We start from the raw sequence: 14,391 nt of genomic DNA, 5'->3' as shown, positions 1-14,391 counted from the left end.
AGTGGGCTCTCTCCCCAGTAGTTAATTAGTTTCTCTAACATCATAATGTAGCTCAGAATGTACATTATTCAGGTGGAATATGAAGTGTGCATTGGACCTCACCTTAGCAGTAGAGAAGGCCAAGGATGGACAGGTCAGTGTGGAAATGGAAAGTAGACTTGAAATATCCTGTAGCTGGGAACTTGGAATTGCCATTGAGAATGGAACCCAAGTTTTCTGCAAATTAGTTCAAAGGTGATATGCGAGGAATGTTTTTCACAGAGGGTAGTGGGTATCTAAAACAAACTGTCTGGGTGGTGGTGGAAGCAGATACATTAGTGGCATTAAGAGACTTCTAACTAGGCACATGGACATGCGGGGAATGGAGGGATATGGATTATGTGCAGTCAGATACTGTTGGTATTACATTACAAAACTATTTTAATCTTCAATTAGTTTTGCATCACTTGGTTTGTGTGAAGCAAATGTGTTTTAAGATTGTGAAGCAGAAAAACAACTGCTCGATCACTTTTGAATTTTACACATGGAACACCAGTCGCATAATATCACCAATCAGGTAAGATTGTCAGATCCCTCTGCACAATAAACTATGAATTACTTATTACAGGCCCAAACTGCTGGAGTAACTTTAGCGGGACTGCCGGCATCTCAGGAGAGAAGGAATGGGTGATGTTTTGGGTAAGGTCCTTCTTCATACTCAACCTGAAATGTCACACATTCTCCAGAGATGCTGCCTGTCCCACTGAGTTACTCCAGCATTTTGTCTGTATCTTCGATTTTAACCAGCATCATCAGTTCCTTCCTACACACTATGAATGACATTGTTCTCTTTCTTCAGGAAGCTACATTGACAATTCATAACCTTGCTAAATTCTTGGAATTCGTGAAGTAAATATAGGGCAGAGATGCTCGGCAGGTCAAGGAGCTCAAGGAGACAGAAACAACAGAGGATGTATGGAGAAAGTGTGAAATAAAATCAAAATAATGCTGGAAACACTGAACAAAGACAGTTGCTGGTGGGAGAAACCCATAAGGGGAGAAAAGAGGAACAGATGGAGCTGGTGAGTGTCAGGATTATAGTTAAGGTTTGTATATTTGATAGAATTGATCAGCACAAATAGTTAAAACGTGTGGGTGCCACAGCAGTTGCTGTAGCAGGGGTGGTAGCGGTAGGAGTTGTGACTGATTCTTGTAGGCACAGCAGTTGCAGCTGCTGAAATAATACCATTCTTCAGTCTATAGGTCTCAAATACAAGGCATTAATAATTTCTCTTTCCACGTGTGTTAACTAATGGGCTGAATGTTTCCATCGGATCCTGCTTTATTTCTGGAACCCCAGCTTCTGCCATTGGTTGATTCGTACATATTCTGCCTCCAAATTGACAAGGAGGTTCCATTGAGCAGATGTGTGTTACCTTGTTTAGTCAACATTGAGAGAGTGGACACTGAGAATGTCCAGAAGCACATTGCTAACGGACAAATCTACATACTTACTAATTTCTGTTGTGGTACTGACATCAGTGGTCGATTCATTTGTTGATGGTGATGACCGAACAAATCTTACATTTGTCCCAGGAGACGTAGTTGCAGTAGTAGTTGATATAGCTGCATTAAAACACAGATACTCAGGGTGCAATGTCATGTGAATTTTAACACTTTTTAAAATATTTGAAATAGGGGTGGATTACGTGACAGATTTTGTAATTTTCATTCACTTGTTGAATGAATTATTAGATTACATTTTTGAGTATAGCACCAAGAGTAGATTATTTGACTTTTTTTTTTTTAAATTATGAAAATCTTTTACCTTACAAATTATATCACGAGAGTAGATCAACTTGTTCCATGTTACTATGTTCAAGTAACAATGATGAATGTAACAGCACCTCTTATTTCGCTTGGGCATCTTACAACCCAGCGGTATGAATATTCACTAACTTTAAGTAATCCTTGCTTTCCACCTCACTCCATCACTGTTCTCCTGATTAAATGTTATTGATTGTATACCTCATTGTCACCTTCTCCTCAACTAACATTGATTCATTCTACATTTTCTTTGATATTCCTCCCCATTCAATCGCTCGTTTTCACATTACTCTGTCTCCCTCTCCCCTGACTCAGTCTGAAGAAGGGTCTCAACCCAAAATGTCACCCATTACTTCACTCCAGAGATGTTGCCTGCCCCGCTGAGTTTCTCCAGCATTTTGTGTCTAACCTCAAGGATAGTTAGCACCAGTTACACCCGGTGCCATAAGCTGGTATGGGTAAGAACAAAACGATAGGATAGGTGAATGTGTGGATGAAGAGTTGGTGTAGGCGATAGGGGTTCAGATATTTGGGCTGTTGTAATCTCTTCTGGGGTTGAGGAGACCTGTACAAGAGAGATGACCTGAACTGGAGGAGAAACAATATACCAGTGGGCAGTTTGCTAGTGTTACTCAGGGGAGTTTCAACTAGCGGGGTCACAGGGCATTGGCAGGGGCACAGGATTAATGAAAGAGTGAGGCAAGTGAGGGCTGGCGGTTGGCACATAAGATGTCAAAAGCAAGTTCAGTAGACAGGATAGGCTTGAACAGGGCAGGGAGCAAGGAAGGACTGATGGATGAAATAGCATTGCAGGGGACCTGACGGGTAAGGTGGATGAACTCAGAATGTGCATAAGTACATGCGACAGGAATGATATAATCATAATAGATACCTGGCTAAGGGAGAACAGGACTGGGAGCTTAACGTTCCAAAGCTATAGGTGCTGGAGCAAGAGAGAGGTGGGGAAAAAAGAAGAGGGATGTTGCATTATTGAATAGGGAGAACATAATTGCTGCAGTTTGAGATGTTGCCACTGATGGTTCATCCAGTGAGGCTATATTGGTGGACCAGAGAAATAAAAATGGGATGACCAGATTATTGGGAGTGAACTGTAAGCCCCGAAATAGTCAATGAGAAATAGATGAACAATATGCCAGGAAATTGCAGGCAGCTGTAACACTAATAGGTTGTCAGAGCAGGGGATTTTAGTGCCATTAAGGGGTGGAATTAGTCGAATATCTTCTCGAATGTATGCTTTGTAATGTGGAGAGGGCCCTATAAGAAAGAGGGCAAAGCCTGACCTACTCTTAGGAAATTGGAAAGGGCAAATGACTGAAATGTCAGTGGGCAAGGTTTTGGGACCAGCAATCACAATTCTATGAGCTTTAAAATAGTTATGGATAAGGGCAGCGTGGGCCCACAAGTTAAAGTTCTGAATTTGAGCAAGGCGAACTTTAATGGTATTAGTTAAGTTGATCAGGTAGATTAGGTCTGCAGAAGGGTCTTGACCCAAAATGTTGCCTATTTCCTTCGCTCCAAAGATGCTGCCTCATCCGCTGAGTTTCTCCAGCATTTTTGTCTACCTTCGATTTTCCTGCATCTGCAGTTCCCTCTTAAACAAAAAGTTAAGTTGATTAGATTAGGATGTTTGTGGGCATAGAGATGTCTTGAAAATGGGAAGCTTAAAAGTGTGAGAGAGATCAAGGCATGTCCTACATGGGAGAATAAGGAAATTTGAATGAGAAATTGCGGTTCTGGTTAACAAAAAACAGAAGAGGGCAACTGGGATCAAGGTGGACTTGGGATGCCTGAGGATAATTAAAACATTGAAAGATACAGCATGGAAAAAGGTCCTATGGCCCACCGAGTTCATGCTGACCATCGATCACCCATTCACACCAGTTTTATGTTATTGCACTTTTGCATCCGCTCCCTACACTCTAGTGGCAGTTAACAAAGGCCTATTAACCTGCAAAACCTGCACATCTTTAGTATGTGTGAGGAAACTGGAGAACTCGGAAGAAAACCACAGGGTCACATGTAGAACATGCAAACACCACACAGACAGCATATAAGAGGTGAGGATTCAACCCAAGTGTATGGCACCATGAGCAACAGTTCTACCAGCTGCGCCACTGTGCCACCCATAGGGCACATATGAAGGAAATCAGGAGGGCAAAAAGAGGGCAGGAGAGATGTGGCAGATATGATTAAAGAAGAGTCCTAAAATTTGTCATAAGTACATTAAAGCAAAGAAGATAACTAGAGAGATAAACCAAAGCGGCCGTGCATCCGAAAGAGTCCTCAATGAGTATTTCTCCTAGGTTTTTAGTGTGGAGAAAGACATGAAGGCTGGGGAATTTCAGACAGGTTAGTCTGGAGATGTCTTTAGGACTGTCCATATTATGATTGAGGAGGTGCTAGACATCTTAAGATGTATGAATCTACAAGGCCTGATTAGATATATCCGAGGACACTGAGAAGCTGGAGAATAAATTCCGGGAGAACAAGTTGAATCTATGAATCACCGTTAGACACAGGTGAGGTGCTAGATGACACAAGGGAAGCGATTGTTCAACAACACCACAGTCAAATCTGTGGAGTCTTTTAAGTTCCTAGGAACCATCATTTCCAAGGACCTTAACTGGGGGGCTACCATCAACTCCAGTCAAAAAGGCACAACAGAGGATGTACTTCTTACGGCACCTGAGGAAGCACAATCTGCCACAGGCAAAGATGGTCCAATTCTATATGGCCATCGCAGAGTCTGTCCTCACCTTCTACATCATGGTCTGGTTTGACTCAGCCATCAAGCACGACACCGGAGGCTGCAGTGAACCATCCGATCACCTGAGAAGGTTATTGGCTGCAACCTACCCTCCATTGATGAACAGCACACTGCAAGGGCCAGGAAGCGAGCGGGTAAGATCATCTCTGACCCCTCTCACCCTGGCCACAAACTCTTTGAATCACTTTGCTCTGGAAGGCACTATGGACCGTCAAAGCTGCCACAGCCAGAAATAAAAAGAGCTTTTTTCCCCCCATGAGTAGTAGCTCTGCTCAATAGCCACAAATCTGTAGCCTCAGTTTGATCAATAGAGTTTTATTATTAATGTTTAATGTTTTATGTGTCATTCGTAACTGTCACTGTATGTCATTTTGTCACTTGTGGGCGGAGCACCAAGGCAAATTACTGGTATGTGAATACTTGGCCAATAAACTTATTCACTCATTCACTTATTCAATCATTCATTCTCATTCATTCATTCTCATTCTTCCATCTCAGGGACACAGCTATGAGGCATTAACAGTTTTTGTTGCCACATGTGCTGACTGACGAGCTAGATGTTTCCACTTGTTTCAGCTTTATTTCATGATCTCAAACATCTGAATAGTTTGACTCATATTTACTCACACTCCAAATGGGGCAAGCAATTCCAGCGAGTAGATTTGTGTTATTGTGTTGAGGTGAGTCTGAGGGAGAACATGCACATTGACAAAGGACAAAGCTATGTGTACTTCCTAATTGGCTTGGTGACACTGAGAGAAACCATGCACATTGTTAACAGACAAAGCTATACAGACTTGCTAATTTCTGAAGTTGTGGAACTGATATCAGTAGTCGTTTCACTTGTTTGTGTTGGAGTGGAGCTCTCGGCGATTGTAGATACTTCTGTGCTCGATGTCCCTGTAGTGAGTGATGTTGAGGTTGATGGTGGACCTGTTGTAAATGTTGAAACAGGAATAGCTGTCGGAGTGGTAGATGTTGCTGAGGTTGCATTAAAACACAGATACTCAGCACAGAAGGTGAGGTGAAATTAGTTGCTTATTTTCTTTCACTCACAACATTAAGGACAGTGAGTAGTTGAAATGTGAATTGTTGAAACAGGAGGAGATGAAACACCAGCATATTGATTTCAGTAAGCCATTTGATAACGTTCCTCGTGGTGGGCTGATCCAAAAGATTACGATGCATGAGATTCACAGTGATTCACAAGTGTGAGTTGTTGCACTGAGGGAGGTTGATTGTAAGGGGATAATATACAGTTAATGGCCGACCCTTAACAGCATTGATGTACAGAGGGAGCTTGGGGTGCAAGTCCAGAAGTTACCAAAAGGTGCATCACAAGTTGATAGTTCGGAGGGAAATATAGTTCAGCCAGGAATGAATGGCAGAGTGGACTCGATAGGCCAAATTAATAAATAAGAACATTATAGCGTGATGAAGAAGTCATTTGATATACTAGCCTTCATTAGCAGAGACATTGAGGATACGAGTTAGGGATACAAAATACATATTTAATCTGCAACAGGAAATTGTCCCCACTAGATCTGTGTTACTTTATTTAGGTGACACTGAGAGAGACCATGCACGTTGTTAACAGACAAAGCTTTGGAGACTTACTAATTTCTGAAGTTGTGGAACTGATATCAGGAGTCGTTTCACTTGTTTGTGTTGGAGTGGAGCTCTCAGTGGTTGTAGATACTTCTGTGCTCGATGTCCCTGTAGTGAGTGATGTTGAGGTTGATGATGGAAATGTTGTAAATGTTGAAACAGGAATAGTTGTCGGAGTGGTAGATGTTGTTGAGGCTGCATTAAAATACAAATACTCAGCATGGATGGTGAGGTGATATTAGTTGCTTATTTCGTTTTACACTAACAACATTAAGGACAGTGAGTAGTTGAAATGTGAATTGTTGAAACTGGAAGAGATGAAAAGCCAGTACATATGTCAGGTTAAAGTGCAATAAGTAAAGATCAACAGGCATACTTGTAGCATGAGCTGTTGTGAGATGTATGACTGAGAAAATTTCCAGTTCCAACAGGAATATTTGCAACAGGAGGAAAAGATTGGCCAATCATTATTATTATGTTGCAGGTCACATCTTACTATCTTGATCAAGATTTTTGAGGAGCTCATGAAGGTGATTGATGAGGGGAGGGGGGAGAATGCGCTCTACATAGATTTTACTTCGGAGTCACGTGAGTGACTGCGTGAAGAGCCCGCCAACCCGCATGCGCGTCATTATCGTCCAACACATGGCGCACGACTGGCAGGCAGGCACGTCACTCCTCCAGCGGTAATTTTTAAACCCTGCAGGAACGTTTTTGAACTTATTTCCAGGTTCTGTTTTTTGCTTGCAGGAATCTTTTTTACAGAGTTTCCTGCTGGAATGGGGCAAAGTCTGGACGGGCTGCGAGGAAACCGGCTACGGAGACCGCGGAAGTGTGGGTAGCCGGCGGCCGTCGGGTTCACTACCCAAGTCGCTGACAGTGCGCTCAGCGACTTCCAACTGAGGCAGCACCAAGATGTGCAGCCAAATGGTGTTGGGAAGAGGCCTGGACTGGGACAAGTCAGGCCTGCAGGGTTCCCCTCCATGGGTATGTCCTCGGACGTTTTACCCAGGTGGAGCATGGATGCGTCCGCAGGGCGTTCATCCCACTGAGGTGATGCTCCATCCTGATATGGTCAGTGGAACGAGGCCATATCAGTGCAAGTCTCGTCGGGGACCTGCAGCAGCACCTGTTTCAGGGCTGCTTACAAATCTCCCTCTCTGTGGAGGGGAGTGCGAGGAGTCAGTACGTAACTGACTCCAAACTCGGAAGTATGTCCATAGAACATACTGGAGTACATGCGTGAGGTTCATGAAATGTCTGTCATGGCATCAAGGGTTGCGATATCCTCGCAAACGAAGGAACTGCTGCAGGAAGAGTTGGCTTCCAGCCATTGGCAGAAAACCCGGAGGGGGCCAGAGTTCCCCTCACGTTACAAGCTTTGCAAGCATCAGCTACCTCACGTCACATCATTACAGGAACAGGTGACGGCTGTAAGATACCATGCACCTGTAAATTGTTCCTGAAAGAGCCGGCAGTGAACAGCGCTATCTGGGATGACGTTGGAGGGGGCATGACAACCCAGGAAATGAAACATCAACTAATTTTAAAGATTACTGGCCTGATGTTGATGTGCAATGCACACTTCGAATTGAACTGCTTTCAGAAGAACACCATCAGACCTGCCTTAAATTCCAAATTTTTCAGGCTCATGTAAGGCCAGCAATGTCCAGCCGCCGAATCTTCTCTTCGGGGAAGACCTATCCAACAGGTAAGACCAGGATGAGGAAGCAAAAGCTGTCGGACTAATCAAGGTATCAACGACGAGCAAAGCTTCATAGTTTCGGCAACAACACACCCCACGCCTCCATTGGCAGTAAGCGGTTCACTGAAGCTGGTGGCAGCTTGAAAACTGGGCAAAGGTCTTTCAGGCCAAGGCCCAAGCCGGTCCACAGGAAAATATGGAATCCACGCACCCCAGCAATCCTACTCTCCAAATCAAGGACGGAAATAGAACCCGCATCAGGGGCCTTTGGGCTTATCATAAGACCACCGGTTAACCATGGAGGTAGGTGGGTCTGGTTCTTTCCGAAACATGGGGTATGTGGACCATTTACAAGTTGGTAATATTTACACTTGTTTTTTGTACAAACTAAAATGATAACTTGAGATGAGTTTATACTGCACAGTATACAAGGGTTCCAAGTAGGCTTGGAATTGTGGCCAGATGTCTTTCGAGGCAGGCTCAGCACTATGGCCAGGATTGCCTTTCAAGACGGGCTCGGAAATATGGCCAGAGTTGTCTTTCGAGGCAGGCTCAGAATTATGGCCGGTGTTGCCTTTCGAGGCAGGCTCAGTATTATCGCCAAGATTGCCTTTCAGGACAGGCTCAGAAATATGGCCAGTTGTCTTTTGAGGCAGGCTCGGATTTATGGCAGGCATAGCCTGATCATTGTGAAAGATGGGGGATGTCGGTTGATCCTTGATTTAACTCGCATGTGCAGTATAGACATTTCAGCATTGGAAACCTCGTTACTGTCTAACAACTGGTTTCCATAGGATCTTTATGGCATACTATTTAGTTCCCATTCACAGGGATCACTGAAGATATTTGACATTTAGCTGGATGGGGCAATGATAACAGTTAACACGTAGCAAAATGGGCTAGCCAGCTCCCAGGTTATTTACCGAATTACTAAAACTGGTACTCGGGCTGCTCAGAGCTCAAAAACACTTGTTATGGCCTATCTGGATGATATTCTAAATGCTGTATTTAGCTAAAATTAACTGTTTCAGCCACAAACTATACTTGAGAAATTGAGGTTTCTCATCCATCCAGTTAATTTAAGTTGATACCAACTAGAGTTATTAATTATTGGGATTTACCTTTAACTCTATTAATTTGCCTGTGACTCTGCCCTGGGGCAAGATATTGGAATTAATAGAAGCCTTTAACAACCTTGTTGTTATGAAGCAGCCCTCTATTCCTCAAGTGTAATTGGCAATTTGGGCCTTTGCATTATCAGAACTTACAACGGGCAAAGGAGTAACCTCTCAAGTATCGTGTAGGTCATTATTAGCAGACCTATGCTATTACCAGCTGAAGCTATCAAAGTCACAATGGTGGATGAACAGTATTCAGCATTGCACCAATAACGTTTTGGTCAGTAAATCTTCAGTTATATTACAAACTGATGCTAGTGCTCAAAGATGGAAAATTACGAATACCATCTCTAGTTACGGAGGCGGATGGGATTTGCATGAGTTACCAATTCTTCAGTTATTTGGTATCAACTACCTATAGACACTACGTGTATTCTATGGGTTAAAGGTTTATTGTGTGAATATGCATAATCTGCATGCTCAACTCGTTGATACACTATGGTGGTGGCATATGTTAATCACATGGGTGCAATCAAGTCAAAGTATCCTGTGATAATTTACCTAACCTCATTTGGCGCTGGTGTATCATCACATAAAATCAATGACAACACAGAATGGATGTTGGATCACAAAGTATTTAATGACATTGTGGCTCGATGGAACACCGAATATCGATATGTTTGCATCCTGGCTCAATCACCAGTTGCAAAAATATGTGGCATGGCAGCCATACCCAGGGGCAGTGGCGATGGATGCATTCTCGCTTCACTGGGGAGGAATGTTCTTTTATGTCTTTCCTCCATTTTGCCTCATCAGTCGGTGCTTGCTTAAGATTCAGCAAGATACTGCCTCAGGCTTTTGGTAGTGCCTGTCTGGCCTACACAGTCATGGGTCTGCTCATACTGGGGATGATAACAGAGCCTTTTATGGCTGTTCCCAAATGCAGAAATCTGCTGGTTTACCCCGTGACTGGGGAGAACCATCCACTGCATGAGTGAATCAATTTGTTGGTTTGCACACTCTGAGAAGATGTTCCCGGGGTTCAGACTGTCAGGTCGTACGGTGGACGTAACCACTGCAGCCTGAAGAGATAGTACCAAGAAACAGTACATCTCCTATATCAAGAAATGGGAAGTGTTCTGTTTATACTCCAACATATTGCATGACACGGCACGTATAACTGATGTCTTGGAATTCCTCTCAAAGCAATGTTTTTCTGAGAACTGGAGTTATAGTGCTATAAATTGTGCCAGAAGTGCCTTGTCGTCATACTTGTTGCTGGGATCAGGACACCACTCTGTCGGGTCTCACCCACTGACATCCAGATTATGAAGTGTACCTTCAACTCAATGTCCTCCAGGCCCAGGTACTCGGAGATATGGAATGTTAATGTTGTGCTGACGCTGCGTCGCCGGTGGGCTCCAGCTAACTCCCTGCCCTTGGTCAAAATCACTTACAAAGTGTTTAAGAAGGAACTGCAGATGCTGGAAAATCGAAGGTACACAAAAAAGCTGGAGAAACTCAGCGAGAGAAGGAAATAGGCAACGTTTCGGGCCGAAACCCTTCTTCAGGAACACAAAGTGGTTGTGTTCATGGTGCTGGTTTCAGCGCAACGGGTCCAGTCATTTGCATTAGCTGCGACTGGACAGGATGGTTACATCTGCAAATAATATAATATTTTATGTTCATGACTTAGTCTAGCAGAATAATACCAGGGATATCTAGAACAGTACATTAAGGTCACCTAGAGCTTTAGAGGCACTGAACTAGCAATGTTTGTTAATTACAAAAAACTCATAAGAAGGTATCAGTACAGACCATCTCCAGGTGGTTAAAACGGGTTTTGTCTTGTGCAGGAGTTGATGTTTTCAAATCTCACTCCACCAGGGCTGCAACAACATCAGCAGCGAGGGTTATGGAAGTTCCGCTGGACCACATCCTAGCGGCTACAGGATGCTCAAACGAGCAAACGTCCAAATGTTTTATAACAAACCCATTGCCGGGCGGGTTTTCCAACTCTATTTTAGGTTCTGTTTTATAATTCCTCTCGGATGAGTGGGATCACTATTATTATCATTTGGTCATTAAAAAGCATCAGCATGTTTTAAATCTATGTCATGTCTGAATGCATTATGAAATTTCACTCGTCCATGGTCAACTAATGCAGTGTGTGACCATGGACGCGTGTTTACGGCATGAAATCACAGAGCTTTGAAATCTTCACGTAGTCACGTGACTCCAAAGTAAAATAGTAAGATTAAATGAGAACTTACCAGTTTGAAGTTTGATCTTTATTTTATGAGGAGTTACAATGATGGATTACGTGCCCTCTGCTCCCAACCCTCTCTCATAAAGATCAGCTGGAAGTTCTAGTTCAACAACTGTTATCTGTGATTTCACACCGCTGCTTTGAAGATTGACTCGCATGCGGGCTGGCTGGCTCTTCACGTAATCCTTCATCGTAACTCCTCATAAAATAAAGATCAAACTTCAAACTGGTAAGTTCTCGTTTAATCTTACTATTAAAGTAACCATTTCATAAAGTCCCTCACGGTAGGCTGGTACAAAATATTGTGACGCATGGGGTTCACAGAGATTGTGCTATATGGATTAAGGACTGGTTTACGGAGAAATGATACAGGGCTTCGCTGGATGAACGATATTCAAGCTGGAGATCTGTGACCAGAGGATTTCCACAGCAATTTGTGTTGGGAACTCTGTTATTTGCAAAATATTTGGCAGTTCAGAAGGAAACATAGATCACCCAAGAATTGGTGGATTAGAGTCAAAGGACCAAATGGCCTAATTCTGCTCAAGGGACTTGTGATCTTACAAAATTACGAAGAAGCTGTTGGAACGATATGTCTTATGATAAGCTAGCCTTCACACGGGTTGGTTAATAATATTGCAGATAATACTAAGATTTCTGGAGCAGTGGAATGTGCAGAAGGATGTCAGGGTACACAGCGGGATATTGATCAGCTACAGATATGCGCGAAGGGATGGAAGATGCACTGTAATCAGAAACAGTGTGAGTTGTTTCACTGTGGGAGGTTGAATGTTAGGGTAAAATAAACAATTAATGGCAGACCCTAACAGCAATGATGTACAGAGGGATAATAAGTCTAAGTATAGACATTGAGTATAATAATTAGGAAGTCATAATACATATCTTTACTGGATCAAGACGTTCTCCCCAGTAGATCTGTTTTATTTTGTCTTGGTGACACTGAGAGAAACCATGCACATTGTTAACGGACAAAGCTTTACAGACTTACTAATTCCAGAAGTTGTGGAACTGATATCAGTAGTTGTTTCACTTGTTTGTGTTGGAGTGGAGCTCTCGGTGGTTGTAGATACGTCTGTGCTCGATGTCCCTGAAGTGAGTGATGTTGAGGTTGATGATGGACCTGTTGTAAATGTTGAAACAGGAATAGTTGTCGGAATGGTAGATGTTATTGAGGCTGCATTGAAACACAGATACTCAGCACAGAAGGTGAGGTGAAATTAGTTGCTCATTTCCTTTCTCACTCAAAACATTAAGGACAGTGAGTAGTTGAAATGTGAATTGTTGAAACAGGAGGAGATGAAAAACCAGCACATAGATTTCAGTAAGCCATTTGATAACATTCCTCGTGGTGGGCTGATCCAAAAGATTAAGATGCATGAGATTCACAGTGATTCACAAGTGTGAGTTGTTGCACTGAGGGAGGTTGATTGTAAGGGGTTAATATACAGTTAATGGCCGAACCTTAAAAGCATTGATGTACAGAGGAAGCTTGTGGTGCAAGTCTAGAACTTACCAAAAGGTGTATCACAAGTTGATATTTCAGTGGGAAATATAGTTCATTCAGGAATGAATGGTGGAGTAGACTCACTCGGCCAAATGAATAAAAAATAACATCATAGTGTGATAAAGAATTCATTTGATATGCTAGCCATCATTGGCAGAGGCAATGAGAATAAAAATGAGGGCGCATAATACATGTTTAAACTGCAACAGGAAATTGTCCCCACTAGATCTGTGTTACTTTATTTAGGTGACACTGAGAGAGACCATGTACGTTGCTAACAGACAATGTTTTAGAGACTTACTAATTTCTGAAGTTGTGGAACTGATATCAGTAGTCGTTTCACTTGTTTGTGTTGGAGTGGAGCTCTCGGTGGTTGTAGATACTTCTGTGCTCGATGTCCCTGAAGTGAGTGATGTTGAGGTTGATGATGGAACTGTTGTAAATGTTGAAATAGGAATAGTTGTCGGAGTGGTAGATGTTGTTGAGGCTGCATTAAAACACAAGATACTCAGCACGGAAGGTGAGGTGAAATTAGTTGCGTATATCCTTTTTCACTCACAACTTTGAGAACAGTGAATAGTTGAAATATGAAATGTTAAAACAGGAGGAGATGAAACACCATACATATGTCAGGGTAAAGTGCAATCAGCAACGTTCAGCAGGGACATTTGCTGCAAGAGCTGTTGCGAGAAGAATGATTGAAAATGGAATAGTTGTAACAGGAATATTTGCAACAGCAGGAAAATATTGGCCAATCCTTATTATTATTTTGCAGGTCACATGGTACAATCTGAATCAAGTCTTTTGAGGAGATCAAAAAGATGATTGATCGGGGTAGGGCATGGATGTTGCCCACATAGATTTCAGTAAGCCATTTGATAACATTCGTCGTGGTGGGCTGATCCAAAAGATTAAGATGCATGAGATTCACAGTGATTCACAAGTGTGAGTTGTTGCACTGAGGGAGGTTGATTGTAAGGGGATAATATACATTTAATGGCCGAACCTTAACAGCATTGATGTACAGAGGAAGCTTGTGGTGCAAGTCTAGAACTTACCAAAAGGTGCATCACAAGTTGATATTTCAGTGGGAAATATAGTTCATTCAGGAATGAATGGTGGAGTAGACTCGCTCGGCCAAATGAATAAAAAATAACATCATAGTGTGATAAATAATTCATTTGATATGCTAGGCTTCATTAGCAGAGGCATTGAGGATAAGAGTTTGGGACGCATAAAACATATTTAAAAGGCAACAGGAAATTGTCCCCACTAGATCCTTGCTACTTTATTTAGGTGATACTGAGAGAGACCATGCATGTTGCTAACAGATAAAGCTTTAGAGACTTACTAATTTCTGAAGTTGTGGAACTGATATCAGTAGTCGTTCCACTTGTTTGTGTTGGAGTGGAGCTCTCGGTGGTTGTAGATACTTCTGTGCTCGATGTCCCTGAAGTGAGTGATGTTGAGGTTGATGATGGACCTGTTGTAAATGTTGAAACAGGAATAGTTGTCGGAGTGGTAGATGTTGTTGAGGCTGCATTAAAACACAGATAATCAGCACGGAGGGTG

At 42.6% G+C, this 14,391-nt stretch overlaps 1 protein-coding gene across 1 annotated transcript in view; it reads right to left on the bottom strand.

Moving 5' to 3' along the window:
• LOC129703229 (fibrillin-3-like) overlaps nucleotides 1–12,525 on the bottom strand; it is a 214,382-nt gene extending 201,857 nt beyond the window's left edge. Inside the window, exons 1-3 of the mRNA XM_055645508.1 lie at nucleotides 12,304–12,525; nucleotides 6,212–6,397; nucleotides 1,495–1,605 (exon numbers count right to left, since the gene is read on the bottom strand). The gene's annotated coding sequence lies outside the window, so the exon portion shown is untranslated. The remainder of the gene's footprint in view (nucleotides 1–1,494; nucleotides 1,606–6,211; nucleotides 6,398–12,303) is intronic.
• Between the last annotated feature and the right edge of the window lie 1,866 nt (nucleotides 12,526–14,391).

Source organism: Leucoraja erinacea, chromosome 14 (assembly GCF_028641065.1).
Source record: "Leucoraja erinacea ecotype New England chromosome 14, Leri_hhj_1, whole genome shotgun sequence".
In the NCBI taxonomy this organism is placed as follows: Eukaryota; Metazoa; Chordata; class Chondrichthyes; order Rajiformes; family Rajidae; genus Leucoraja; species Leucoraja erinaceus.
The sequence above is the reverse complement of the archived record's forward strand: the minus strand, read 5'-3'. Positions and strand labels throughout refer to the sequence as shown.